The sequence below is a fragment of the Eutrigla gurnardus genome (genome assembly GCF_963514095.1).
Source record: "Eutrigla gurnardus genome assembly, chromosome: 24".
NCBI lineage: Eukaryota > Metazoa > Chordata > Actinopteri > Perciformes > Triglidae > Eutrigla > Eutrigla gurnardus.
In genome coordinates, this window is record NC_139935.1 from 11,895,347 (window position 1) to 11,910,157 (window position 14,811).

The 14,811-nt window shown below is 41.2% G+C and overlaps 1 protein-coding gene across 1 annotated transcript in view; it reads right to left on the reverse strand.

The window, feature by feature from the left end:
• LOC311010064 (scavenger receptor cysteine-rich type 1 protein M130-like) overlaps positions 1-14,811 on the reverse strand; it is a gene marked incomplete at its 5' end in the record, with an annotated part of 423,347 nt that overhangs the window by 325,424 nt on the left and 83,112 nt on the right. The window lies entirely within an intron of this gene.

Here is a 14,811-nt window from a genome sequence, read left to right on the forward strand (position 1 = left end):
GGCGCGCCACAAACCTGAGCCGTTCTTTCTGTTCTGTCTCTCTTCATTTTCCCGTCGTCATGGTTACAGACGGACCTGGGCAAAGTGATGCTGGAGGCAACTTTTCATTGAAACCTCCGTCATGTGGAGCGATGGAGGATAACTTTCAGCCGTTAGTGAGCCCAGGTCTCTTTTAACATGACTCTGTACCTCCGTTTTGTAATGCTGGACATGCTGCTCACTTGGACATGTGACAGAGCTCTTGGGTCAACCCCATCCTGGCAAGGAAAGGCGTTTTCATCCATGGGTTCAACTCCCAACGGTTGCATTCTGAAAGATTGAAACTGATGAAGGTCTACACGTATTCAGTGTTGTGAAAACATGCGAAATAAAGATGACAGCTTTTTCCAACTCGTATCGACTCGTGATCCTGATTTGAGTCCACGGAGCCCGGAATCTTCCATCTGGTCTGCTGGATTTACTCTGTCGCATGATGTCGCACAACATGTAAATTCTGGGAACATCGTGAAATCTGTAGCGTAAATGAAGCATTAAGCTCAGTTTTACCCATTTAAGGTAGCTAGCTAGCGAGCTAACCACTAGCATGTCGGCTATTGTTGCGATTACGGTTAACCTGATATTTAGTCAGCGACCCGCATGAGGGCCATTTGCACTAGTTTCGCATTCATTCCGTTTAATCGCATATTATTTTAAATGCGTCTGCGTCATATTACACATCATTTGAAAGCTACGAGTCTCGCAAATCGAACAAAGTAAGCCGTTTTAGGCTCACGGAAAACACATCAAAAGCAAACACAGCATGTGTGCAAGGAGTGCACAGAAAAATAACAACAACAAGCCAAGTGTTCCCTACCTTTCGAGCTGTCTGGAAGTCCAAAAACAACATGTAGCATGCTAATCCTTATATCCAGAGAAAGGTAAGAGTCCAACGAACAAAAGTAGCCACTTCGTTTAGTCCCACCATGAGCACGCTAACTCCGGTAGTCATCCATAACACGCCATGTGTTGACGTTGTGAGTTTCTGAACAAAAGATTGTTTATAGCTAGTTATCGCTCTTCGATGACGGGCGAACAACAAAGCTTCGATTTCCGTGTACGGCAGCTTCTTGGCGACAAAACAAGCCCCCTTCCACGATTCTGCGATCCGAATTGGCTGAACAATCTGTCCATCAAGAGAGCCAGCGCTTCACTGGCTCTCGGCTGACCAACCACGAGAATCCCCAGGCAGAGAGCCAATAGGCAGAGGAGTACATTTTTGACTGACAGGTTTTATAGCCAATGAGCTTACGATTCCAGCGCTACGTTACATGAGGGGAGGGGGCTTGAGGGTGAGAGCGCAGCAGCTCAGAAAGGTCAGACTGTGACCTGCAGATATGATAGTATGCAGCGTCTCATTACAGAAGGCTGTTATGTAAAAAAAACATTAAAAAAATGTTGGTTTTATTAGTAGTAGTTGTAGAACTGGTGAAATAAACAACAAAAAAAGTAGAATTATATACCTAAAAATACCCATAATCTCATGTGGAACACTTGTTCCAGATGCAGCTCCGTCTGACATTGCCCTACAACACTGCACTTGCAAAGCTCATTTTTGGGTGTCTTTTTATCCACTTTCTACCAGTTGTTGGTCAGGCTTGTGGCTGTGGCTTCATTCAACTTTTAGGCCTATATATAACAGCCACAGCTAACTTGTTTCATTCAAAAAGAAAAATAATTTAGGCGAGGCAAAAAAATTGCAATTTCCACTATGTTTGAGCTGCAGTAACTCAGTGTCAGTAACACTTAGAGTAAATCTGACACTTGCAGAAGACAATTCATAGGGTTATCTTTCAGGAATGCTCAGCTTTGTGTCTGTAGTCATAGGGGTTCAAAAACAGTAACCATTTTACTTTGGGTATTCCGTTTTCAGCCTTTTCTTCAAAAATAGGACGGCCATTGTTCTCTAATAGTGACATAATGTTAGTGATTAGCATTAGCAATGTATTAACACTATATTTAGAATTAAAATACTTGGTACTTAAAGGCAGAGTAGGTTATTTGGGAAAACCAGAGACTTTGACTTTGAACGCATCGCCTTTAGTGCCGTCACAACCATGCTGAACCTATAGGTGGCAGTGTAACAAGTATGTATGTGCAGCAGACTGAGCTCTTACCGACAGCAGCAACACTTGCAACCCCAGGTAACCCCTCTGAACACCAGCCAGCAAGCAGAGAGGAATGCCAGCGCCGCCAGAAGCAGCAATGCAACAAGTCTGCTCCACCTCTGACGGCGCTGCATGCCGGAGCACCCATCCGTTTCCAGCAGGAAGATGGCTGTTGGAAACCTGCACAGTCATCCAACCCGCAGAGACCCCGCCAAGTTCCCACATCCAAAGCAACGACGGACGGACCTTCAGGGGCGACCGACTACACGTCCTCCTTAACAAACACACACCTCACACAGCAGCCAGAGGTCAGCAAAGACGATTTGACCTCTGGACAAAAAGAGACAAGTGAACAACAAACTCACCATGGTTGAGTGTGTGAACCAGAGCACAGCAATCCCTGTTCCAGGTACGGTCGTCCCATTCAGCCAAGGCAAGTCCTCGACTTCTAATTGGCTGAAAAGGGTGTATGAAGAACACTGGCCTTTTTATATAAAAAACACAAAGAAAGAAACTAGTTGTGCCTTTTGTTAAATTGTTCACTATTGTGAAGAAAAGGGAAGAAACAGTTGATGCCTCATGAAAAAAAGTTTATTTGCACAGAAGGACTGTAATGTATATCTAATTTATAAATGAATGTTGTATAATACATTAATGTAAATATAATTCACAAAATAATGTATCTATATAATTTATAAATCAAATGTATTCATTCATGGATATATATTTATAAATCAATGTATATGTAATTCATGAGTTTAATATGAATGAATACATAATGGCGATAATAATATAAAAAGACAGCGGTGGAGATACTTTCAGTTTACTGAGATGGGGTTCGACTCCCGGTAGTGTCCTGCTTATTATTATTATTGTTATTATCATATATGAGTTGCATTGACCCACCTTCATGGATCCGTTACTTATATTACGAATGATTATTATTATATATCATTATTATAAGTATTACTACTATCTCATGTTACAAATAGACAATGGTGGTGTAGTGGCTAAGGAATAAGACACATTATCAAAGTCTTGTTGGTTCAAATCCAGGTTTGAATTTTACCGAATGACTTATTTTCTACCTTGAGTTCAGAACTATTTATGAAAGGCACACTCACACACATGTATCACCAAGATTACTTTAATTCTCAAATGATTTCATGTTGGATCGGCACATGAAGCAAACATCTCATGTTAGGTTGACTGGAAACTCTTTGACTTTCTTCATTATTTCATTCACCACTAGGGGGCCCTAGCGTACTTATTTGAAGCTTTGGGGTCGAACCACTTTGGTGGTTCATCTGGCTGAGAGGCAAGGGTGTAGGTTTGGTTTGTAAAGTGGTGGGGACAGAAATTTGCCATGACGTCAGTGGGTCCAATTTTTTTACAATATAGTAAGACACATCGCTAGACAATTTAAAGCAGATAAAACTATATTTCCATACCTCTCTCGTAGCGTAATACATAATGATGCATTGAAGATGGGACGCTGTTGTTGTTTTATGGCACTTTATTAAGCTCTCAAAACAGCAATGTTCCCAACATAACAACTAAATGTATGTGCACTCATCAGGGAAAACGTGCAATTTATCATGTGCACTCACACATGTGCACACTGAAATAGCCACCACTAACCACTAGATGGCAGAGTTATACAACAAATGAATCTCCCAATACTCAGCTACCATGAACAACACAGCATTTTAGTCAAATAAAACTCTACAAACCACAAAATATCAAATTAAAGGTTATAAAAATATGTCATTCATTGACCGGTTACACAAGCTTAAGTGAATGAGCCAAAAACATGTGGACTTCACTCACAGACAGAAACAAACTGAAATGATCTGGAATTCATAGGCTAATGCAATGCAAATTTGGAAAATAACAAGCTCACATGAATAAGTCAGTATTTTCTCCATCACTGCCAACTGTCTAGATTGCCTACTTACATCCAAGAAATAAGAGTGTATATCTTTTGACCCAGTGTCCATGATGCTAGTAGCTAATCCATCTGCTTCTGCCTGCTGAAATAACGCTAGTTGAGCATGGGACCAGAAATAAGGAACATATTTCAGTGTGGCATATAGCATCTCCATCCAGCCTACGTTACAGCTGTTTAACTGCTCAAATAGATTAGTTCAAGGTCTAGAAAATCCTTAGATCTTTGCAGGAAACGTTGGAAACGTTCATATATACCTCTCCTCTCCTGAACAACGGTCACAGTGCAGCTGTCTCCACTCCAACTCATGCCTTCCGTTAATGTTAATATATCTGTGTATATGTCATATTCCACACATTGTAATTCCTCTGACTTCCCCTGGTAACCCCACGTTTCACGTTGCAACGCTATGAACTGTGGGTAATTCCCTCAGGTAAAGTCAGCATCGAAAGTAGTGGGCTCAAAATGTCCGTGAGCGAGCCCTCGCGCACTTCAGGACTTGACCGTGGCACAGACCTGGGGCCTCATTTATAAAACTGTCAGTAGGATCCTTACTAAAAGTGTACGTACGCCCAAAAGCCAAAGTTTGTGTGCGCCAAAAAAAAAAATCAGATTTATAAAACTGTGCACAGGCAAGCTGTACGCAATGTTCCCTTTATAAGGGAGGGTGACGTGAGGACGGCACAGCTTCCAAGTCGGCGCAAAGCAGCAGTGCACCCTGGGCGCATGGCACATCAAGCGGTCGGGTGCTCACTGATGCCGTCCTGCAACTTCAGCGAGACACAATTGAGACACAATCACCGCCATCAACAACGTTGCAGATGAGCTACAGCAAACACGCTCTGTGATGCAAGAAATTGCCATATTAATAAGTGACTTCGTTAAAATGAACAATGATTGTTGTCTTCCTTATCTTACAAACCCCGCATGACATCCTCACGGATGTTGATACCCCTCCAGTCGGGCAGGGGGCTGTGGCTCACTGCGGTCACGCCAGCCGCCGAAATCTGTTGCGCATCTATTCCTGTACTTACGGTACGGGTGCCCGAAGTTGCTTAAATGGCGTTGAAAGCAGTTTTTATATCAGGTGCAACGGTTAAACATGAGGAAAATGATGGGTTTGCTAATTTCTTCAATAGATCTTTGTTCAGAGTGACTGTGACTAGCAGTTACATAGCAAATATCAAGTCATTTTACTGGATGGTTTTATAATAAAGTCACCTCCAAATCTCTCTCAAGTGCATAGCCTACTGACAATCAGATAATTTCCTCATATTCATAAATTAATTAAACTTATTCCTTAAGAGGTTTGCTAATATTTTCAATGGATTCTTGTTGAGTGATCCTGAATGTTATTATAGAAAATATCAAGACATTCTACTGTATGGTTGTATAATAAATTCAATTCAAACTCACTCCCAGTATCAAAGTGCACACTGGCGAATGGATAATTTCCTGATTTTCTAATCTAATCAGTGGTGTTTCCTTGCAGAGGCCAAGGGAAGCCAGGCTTCCTCCGTTTTTTCAGAATATAACCATCATTTAATAAAATCACTTTTTTAACAGTTTCCGTAATCCCTCTGTGATGTGTCTGTCGTCTCCTCCTCGTCTCTCTTCAGTAATTATTGAGCGTTTCATGATGTGTTAAACAGCGCCCCTCTAAATGTTACGGGGTGAATGAGTGTTGAAAACATGTTACTGCACCCTGTTGTCTGTGAGGAGGCCAAGCTGCGCTGAACTCCCTTGGTGGAAAAAAAGAAAGGTTTTCTTACCTTTAATGAGGAGAATTACGTCCGCACTGAGTGGCTAGCTGGTAGCGCCAAGCTACAGCGGCTATTCTGCTGGCCCTGTCTCCTTTTTGACAAGGATTCCTGCTCCCTGAATAACCATATAATAATAATAAGAGAGAGAGAGAGAGAGAGAGAGAGAGAGAGAGAGAGAGAGAGAGAGAGAGAGAGAGCTCAGCGTGTGTAAGTCCTGGTAAAATGATGCTGGGCGCTCTAATAGTTCATCCGACCACGGGAAATAGCAACATATAAACTGCAACATCCGTTTTTCTGCTCCCACCCCGTAAAAAACATACACAGCTTCGAGGTTGTGTCTCACTTGGCTTCCTCGGAAATGTTCCCCACGCCACGCCACTGGATCTAATGGAGGGTATTTATTGTATCCTGTATTACATGCAGTCGGGCCGTCTCCTCCTCCTCCTCCTGCGGTGACAGCGCTGATTCAATATTTCAAAATTATTTTGATTTAAGATACGAGTTGGATTTTAAAAGAAGGTGTTTATGAAAAAAATTGCATGCAGTAAAAGCATCAAAAACACTGCTGGAGTTCATCATGATAACACGGATCTAACGTATGATATGGAGTGTAATTAAATGTGTGCGAGTCATCAAAATGATAATAGTTCTTCTCACGTTTACTTCCTACAATCTGACTTCAGTTCACCACAGCTCCATCTGTGTCGCTGATTCCCCTCCAGTCTCCAGAATGTGCGTAGATCTGAGAAGTCTAGGCACAGTGGTTTGGATCTGGACCTGGTCTAATGAGGTCTTGGTATAAAACAAAAACGGCAAAATCTCCCCTTTAGCATTTTCACAAATTAAATAAAAGTTTTACAGATACAATAGTAGGTGTCAGGCAAAGCTGGTGTCTTACCTAAAATGTCTAAAAGGTTTTCACATCAAGAAGTGTCACAAAAAACAGTCAATCAGTGGACAAACAGTCGCACTGCACAATGAGTTAATTTCCCCTTAACTTTCCCCTTAAGTGCCGAATCGGAGGCTGGCGAATCGGAAGCCAACTTCAGCGTCGTACTAATATGTTACTGTGGCTGCGGGTTTCACGGCTGAGTCACCGCCATGGTCACTTCCCAGCTTCGCTCTCTTAATCCTTCTATTGTCCAGGAAGTTTGATAATTAATGAACCAATGCTTTGGTAATGAATATAATGCCACTAATTACTTGTGATAACGTGGAGCATGCTGCAGACTATGAACTCAAAACTCTGTTCTGAACGGACATTTGGCCGCGTCGCCCCCCCTCACTGCTCCGTGTGTCTCTGCCGTCTCTGCTGCGTGTTTGTGGGGGAACAGCGGGCTGGATGACGCGCTGGAAGAGCGGACAGCGAAGCGGAGAGACCACGGAGAGAATGAGACGGACTTTGGGTTCAGGTTTACTGGAGTCGTACAGTGAAATGATTCATTTAAACCGAACGTTAGAATGGGTTTTTCGTGTCCTCCGTTATGTTTTACACGACAAACGGAACGTCGGATTAAACAACACGAACGTCAGTTTGAAGGTAAAACAGTTGAGTCATAATTTAACGTCAAGCGTCTGGAAACAGGTGAACTTGTTGTTACTCTGAGGTTGAGACAACCAGCCCGTCCTCCCTACCACCGCTGTGTGTCTTCACAGCAGCAGAGAGGCTGACAGGAGAGGAGCAGTGACGTCACAGGGCTGCTTAATGCAAGTTTCAGTTGGAAACTTTCCATGGGAATTATCAGGAATTCATGGGAATAAACCTGCAATTTACAAAATTGAAGGTTGGTCCTGAACAGGGATTTTTTATATAGTTGGGGAAAATGTACTTAAGCATAATTTTGACTAAAACGGACAGATTTCATGCAAGTACACTTGAGAGTATGAATACTGTTATCTTATTCTACCGAGAAATGCCACGTGCACCATCCGATTTCACACAAGCTAATGTTCAAGGAAAGTCTTTGTGTGTAAATATTGTGAAAAGACAAACGTGAAGAATGCCACAAAACTGCAGCTGCATATTGTAAAGTGCAAATATAATATATTAATATTTCCAAAATTCCCCAGCGTAACTTCCCATGGAAAGTCTTCAGAAAATGTACTGGAAATGTTCTGCCGCTTTACAACCCAATCTGATACAGATACACTGAAATAATTGTCAGTCAAGTTAACTTCTACATGTTAGTCGAAAGTCATTTGGAATATAAATCTTAACTTGAAATGGGAAGTCATATAAACATATTCAAGTTGTTTTAACTTGAGATGGTGAGTTACAATAATGCAGACGTGTGTTTGTGTGACTCGGTAAGGGAAGTTTTCTGGCATTTATAATGTAAAACAATTATTTGTTTTAACTGATAGTATGAAGTTGTAATAACTAGTGGTTAAAAGTAGGGCTGCAGCTATCAGATCTTTTTGTAATCGAGTAATCTACCGATTATTCCATCGGTTTATCGAGTAATCGGGTAAAAATTAACATTGTATACAGCTCCCATATACACATACATGACTATAAAAAGCAATAAAGATAAGAAAAAAGGAGAGAAAAAAGCTAAAGATGAATGTTTTTTCTTTATTTAAATCTCAACGCAAACAAAGACATCAAAATCACCTAAATTGTTTAAAAATAAACTTAAATTGCAAATTGCCAGCTTGAAATGTCTGACAGTGAGGTCAAAGTCTTTTTACATGCCATTAATAACACCCTCAACTAATATGTATCACACTTTGCACAGTGAAGCCCTTCTAGATCACCCAGGTACAAGATTTAAACACTAAAATAGACTTTCATCTTAAAAACTGCTTCCAGGACACCATGGACACCAAAATGGAGCCACAGAAGGGTGATTCCAGGAAATGTGAAGATGCTTCAACAGGACCTCCAGCAAGCAGAGTGATTAGAGAAGTGATTATTTTGTGCTGAGTTCAGAATAATGGAGTCCCGTTCTCTCCAGGAGGGAGAGCTTGTGAAGCTCGGCTTTCCATCTTGCTTTAATATTCAGAGAATGGTCTCTTTTCAATATCATTTAGATAATCTGGTTTTGGTAAGTAGCTTCTTTTACAGGCTTTTTGAAAAATGTCTAGGATCTCCTCTCCCATTGTAGTATCATTTTTTAAAATATTTTGCAGACAAAGTCCCTGATTTGTAAATACCTAAAGTGATCTTGATTCTGCAGATTAAAGTTGTTGTTAAAGGTTAAAAACCCCGTCAATCAAAAAGTCGGGCCGGAGGTAAACTTGGACGGCGTGCCTGTGTGTCGATGCTTACTTCCTGATTGCACACACTCTGCCGTCTCGAGCACTAGCGCGTGCACGTGTGTGTCGTTATCAGCTGTATCAGCAGCTCCACCCCCTTCCCCCTCAAACCGCCTCTCCTTCCACTCAGCTGTTATTGCAACATACACTTAATACGTTCAGGCTTTAACAGGCTGACGTTTCCTTATCAGTAAACTGTTACCATGGTAACTGACTCTGTGAAGTTAACCTGCTCGCTGGCAGGTTTTCTTCAACAGACTGAGTTTCTCCCAATCTGTCTCCTCCATTTTGCTGATCCTGAACCAGCTGTGGAAACTTGCAGAGTCCTTTCCTCGTCAACCATCGATATGGAAGCACAAGTGATTCTAGCAGCCTCGCGTCTGGAGAGGATGTTGATTACTTAGTAGAACTCTTCAGTTTTACCTCACCATCCATCACACATCTGAACAATATTCTCCGGCCTTCCATTTCTTTATTTCATATCGTAATCTCAGACCAGATTCTTTGCAGAACTCATTCCAAGTTTCCATCCAGTGAAGTAGCCTACTGTCATTATTTAAACAGTGTAACCATATTTTTACATTCATTCATATCGGAGGTCTTAAATGGTTTCCAGGCCAAGGGCCCCTTGGCTGATAGTGACACGGTGGAGGGCCCCCTATTACATATCATATTAATCATGTTCCTTATTAAGCTGGGCCAATAATAATGTGTAGTGCAGCCTATAGTGCCATGTATACAGGTACTTTGTAATGATGTATGTATGCAATGCTTAGCCATTAAAATAATAATTGTTGACAGAAATATATATTTACAGAACATATTGTAAATCTATATTGGCATTTCTACATCACAATTTCACATTTACACAACAATTAACATTTATATTTGCTTATTAGATGTTGTATTAATGTTAATGTGTATTTTTGAACATATTTTTAATTTTGTAAGAAAAAAAGGTTTGGGATCAAATAATGTTGGGGACCCCCTGCTGGAAATCCGTGGACCCCCTATGGGTCCAGGACCCCATGTTGAAGATCTCTGGCCTATATTCATGAATGTTATTGAATTGTGTTCATGAAGCTGTTCATGTTGTTCAGCAAAGGTTCACCGTGCATCAGTTTATGACCGGCTGGTCCCATAACCAGACTGTGAGCCCCCCTCACTCCCTCTCTTTGATTCTGTAATGTATTGATAAAGCGCTGGATCACTATTGTAAAGTTCACCCTGTATGTTCCTCCTCAGCCACCGTACCTGTCAAAGTTGTTTTCTAGAGTATTTGAGCTCCAGATTAAAGCGGTGCAGGAGGCCGTGACAAAGGTGGAACCCCTCTGGAGGCCGAATGCAGCTAAAACAACACAAACAGATTTACAGGTTCAGAATAAAATGAGCCTCCAGAGCAATAAAATATGAGGTGTTCTGAATAAAGAAAGCAGCAGAGCTGAAAACATCCTGCTGCTTTATGAAGGACGAATGAAAGTCAAAGTCAGACTGAAACATGATGTCAGTGAACTGACTGAGACACAGTCAGTTAGAGCAGCAGTTACACACAGACTGCAGTCAACAAGGAGACGACACACTGAAACACTCAAATATCATCCTGCACCGTTTCTCATCATCATTTTCCTGCTACGAGTTTGAGGGACGATGTTTGAATTCAGAAGTTAGAAGGAATCCAACAGGAATGGACAGCTCGGAGCTTCCTGCAGAGATCCACATCCACTGAATCTCTTTGGCTTTTGGACTGTTGGTCGGACAAAACAAGACATTTAAAGACGTCACCTCGGATTCTGACAGACTGGGCTGCACATTTTATACCGTTTACTGGTGTTTTATAGACTGAATGATTGATTACTAAAACATTCAATAGATCCATCAACAGTTAATATAAGCTGTAATCCAGTCTCCTCTGAAAGACTTGGTGTTGAAACATCGAGAGGAAATAATAAGACGACACTGACAGCATTAATCTCATAGGAACATCTAAGTGGTTTCCTGGTTGTCATAGTAACAGTCATATAATATGTCCTCAGTAGGCAGATTCTTGTCTGATTAAAAGTTTTTTGGTTTCCCAGAAATGCAGTTCTGAGAAATGTTTCTAAGTAAAGAGTAAAGCTCCACCTCTTCATGTACACAGATCTACATTGAGGACAGCGCAGGTCTTTATCAGAGCAGAGACAGACAGGCGGGCAGACAGACGGTCTACCTGCACATCATGGACCCCCTGTTGGTGCTGGTGCTGTTCCTGTGGATCTCAGGTAGGACTCTGCTTTAAAGATGATGTGATATTATTTGTGTTGGATCTTTAAATGAGAACAAACTGCTCACATACATCAACACCGCCAGGCTCCACTCCACGGGGTTTTCATCCAATCAGAGGTTTTCATTCCATTTCAGTCATTTATTATTTCTTGTTTAGTATGTATTACATACATCAATCATGTTTTCCTTGCTTTTGATCACAGGGAAGTAGGGCTGTCGACAAATGTTCTAAATTCCAATATATATTCGAATAGTTGTTAAAAACGGAATTTCGAATGTGAAATTATTTTGAATCATACGTTAAAAAAACAAAACAGTGGCAACTTCAATTAATGTTAATAATATTTGTTTCAACCACTGAATGAAGCCTGACATATTTAGGACAAGAATCACAACCTTAAATTGCTCTAAACTCTTGATCAGCATTTGTTTCTTGTTGTCGTTCATTTAAACCGATATGTGGAGGGAGGGGAGGGAGAGAGAGAGAGAGAGCGTGAGAGGGAGAGAGAGGGAGGGGGTGAGAGAGTGAGGGAGGGAGGGAGAGAGAGAGAGAGAGAGAGAGGGAGAGAGAGGGAGGGGGTGACAGAGTGAGGGAGGGAGGGAGGGAGGGAGGGAGAGAGAGAGAGAGAGCGTGAGAGGGAGAGAGATGGAGGGGGTGAGAGAGTGAGGGAGGGAGGGAGAGAGAGAGAGAGAGGAAGAGAGAGAAAGAGAACGTGAGAGAGAGAGAGGAAGAGAGAGAGAGAGAGAGAGCGTGAGAGGGAGAGAGAGGGAGGGGGTGAGAGAGTGAGGGAGGGAGGGAGGGAGGGAGGGAGGGAGAGAGAGAGAGAGCGTGAGAGGGAGAGAGAGGGAGGAAGAGAGAGAGAGAGAGGTCTGCTTGTCCATCAGTTAATTTCCTTATTTTTGTAGGTAATATGTTGTTGAATATGTTTAAACTTAAATAAATTACCAATACAAGTAGTTATGTCTCGTTGTATTAATTTGTCCTGTTATTGACGTGCCTAATGCACAACCAGAAATATGAATATGTTTGAATATATGTGTTTTTTTAAAGGGAATATTTGAACGTCATTTTAGAGTAATTTTGACAGCCCTACAGGGAAGTAAACTGCTCACATACATCAACACCGCCAGGCTCCCCTCCACGGGATTTTCATCCAATCAGAGGTTTTCATTCTATTCCAGTCATTTATTATTTCTTGTTTGTTTGTTTTTTCAGAGTATTTCATACATCAATCATGTTTTCCTTGCTTTTGATCACAGGGAAGTAAAAAGCAGTTCATCCAGAACAGGGAGGGCAGCTTTGATGAAAGGGAGGGACACACAAATGTTCACCTCACGACCCGAGGGCCAGATATATCACCATACACTTCCACCATTATAACCTTGTCACTTCATTGGCCTACTATAGCTCACTCATTTAATAAATACAACAACATATATACTAGCAATCAAAGTTTATTATACAAATTTTAAAAAAATACAGATGATTTGGCTCTCAAGAACACATGACCCAGACAAGGCTCCCTAGTGGGCCAACATTTTTAACATTAATATTTTCATCAGAAAAATGTTGTGAACTTCACACAGAAACAAACATTACTGAGTCATATATTATGTCAGTGCAAACATATCTCTTTGTATTTTATTCTCTGCCCTTACATTCCAGAACATTTTTAAATTATATTTCTCAAACATGTTATCCTCTGTAAAGTTCTCTGCTGCTCTTAAACTGCAGTTTTAAGATTTCAGCTTTGTACTTCAGGAGCATCTTTGTGCATCTCTTCACATGAGAGATGTAATAATAATAATAATAATAATAACTAGAGAATGCAATTTCTACGAAATTGCGGTGTGAATGATGACTGCTGAATAGCTGGCGCTACGCTGGTATGATGACTTGAATGTGTATGAAGACGTAAAAGTAGGATGAATAGTTGGAAAAGTGGGAATTGTTTGAATTAGTATGAATGTCTTTGAAGAGTTGAATAATACCATGAATGTATGAGAGATGTGGAATATTTTAAGTTATGAATAATAGCTGACGCTACACTGGTATGATGACTTGAATGAGTATGAAGAAGGTAAAGTAGTATGAATAGTTGGAAAAGTGAGAATAGTTTGAATTAGTATGAATGTCTTTGAAGAGTTGAATAAAGTATGAATGTGTGTATGAAGAAGGTAAAGTAGGATGAATAGTTGGAAAAGTGGGAATGGGTTGAATTAGTCTGAATGTGTGTATGAAGAAGGTAAAGTAGTATGAATAGTTGGAAAAGTGAGAATAGTTTGAATTAGTATGAATGTCTTTGAAGAGTTGAATAAAGTATGAATGTGTGTATGAAGAAGGTAAAGTAGGATGAATACCACACCACTCGTGTCTCCATTTTAAAGTTTAAATGGAGTTTCTAGGTGAAAGTCTGCCCGAGCAGAAGATGTTTGACTAAAAAAACGACATATCCCACTACTAAATGTAGTTTTTAGTACATTCTTGTCCACCAATCAGAGCACACCTGCTGTCAGTTATGAAGATCAGTGCCACACAGTGCTGTCACCATGGCAACGGCCCTTGCTGCGTGTGTATGACTGCTTTGGAGCGTCTCTCCCCCTCTCACTATCGCTCCATTCCCCCTCTGCGTTGGGTCCGAACAAAAGCTTGCCACGCTCACACAGAAACTCCTATCGCCAAGATTTTCACACCGTTAGCGCAACAAGACTCTGATGAAGACACTGATGACTTTTATTTTTTCCTAGTGTCAGAAATGTGGACGCTAGGGCGAGTTAGAAATGAAGTGGATTTCAGCATTTTGACTGTGTAAGTCCTGTTAGATTCCTCTGAACTTTGGCTTTGGGAAGGGTCCGAACAAAAGCTTGCCACGCTCACAATGAAACTCCTATCGCCAAAATTTTTGCACCGTTAGCGCCACAAGACTCTGATGAAGACACTGATGACTTTTATTTTTTCCTAGTGTCAGAAATCTGGAAGCTAGGGCGAGTTAGAAATGGAGTTGCTTTCAGGTTTCTTTGAAAATCTGCTCCTCGATTTACATTAGAGCGGATGAGGCGAAAAATGGACTTGGCCGCGCTTAGAGGTTGCTAGTTCAAATTCTATAAATCTCACAGAGTTTTTGAGCACATTGTGAGAGACAGGACAAGTTTGTCTACAAAATTGGAAAATATCACGTCTGTAGAGCGAAGACTGTGGCCGGGAGGAGTTTGGAAAGGAAAAAAATCTGAGAAGCCCCCACACTCTAACTGATGATGTCACGCACTCTAGCCCAGAAGGTTCCACGCAATACACACCCATTATAAACTCAGGATTTCTCCCAAAACGATCATGGTCGTTGAACAGTGATTGATCAGAAACTATATGAGCTATTGAAACGCGGATTGACACACCAGGACACAAGACTTGTGTCTACATTTTAGAGTTTAAATGGAG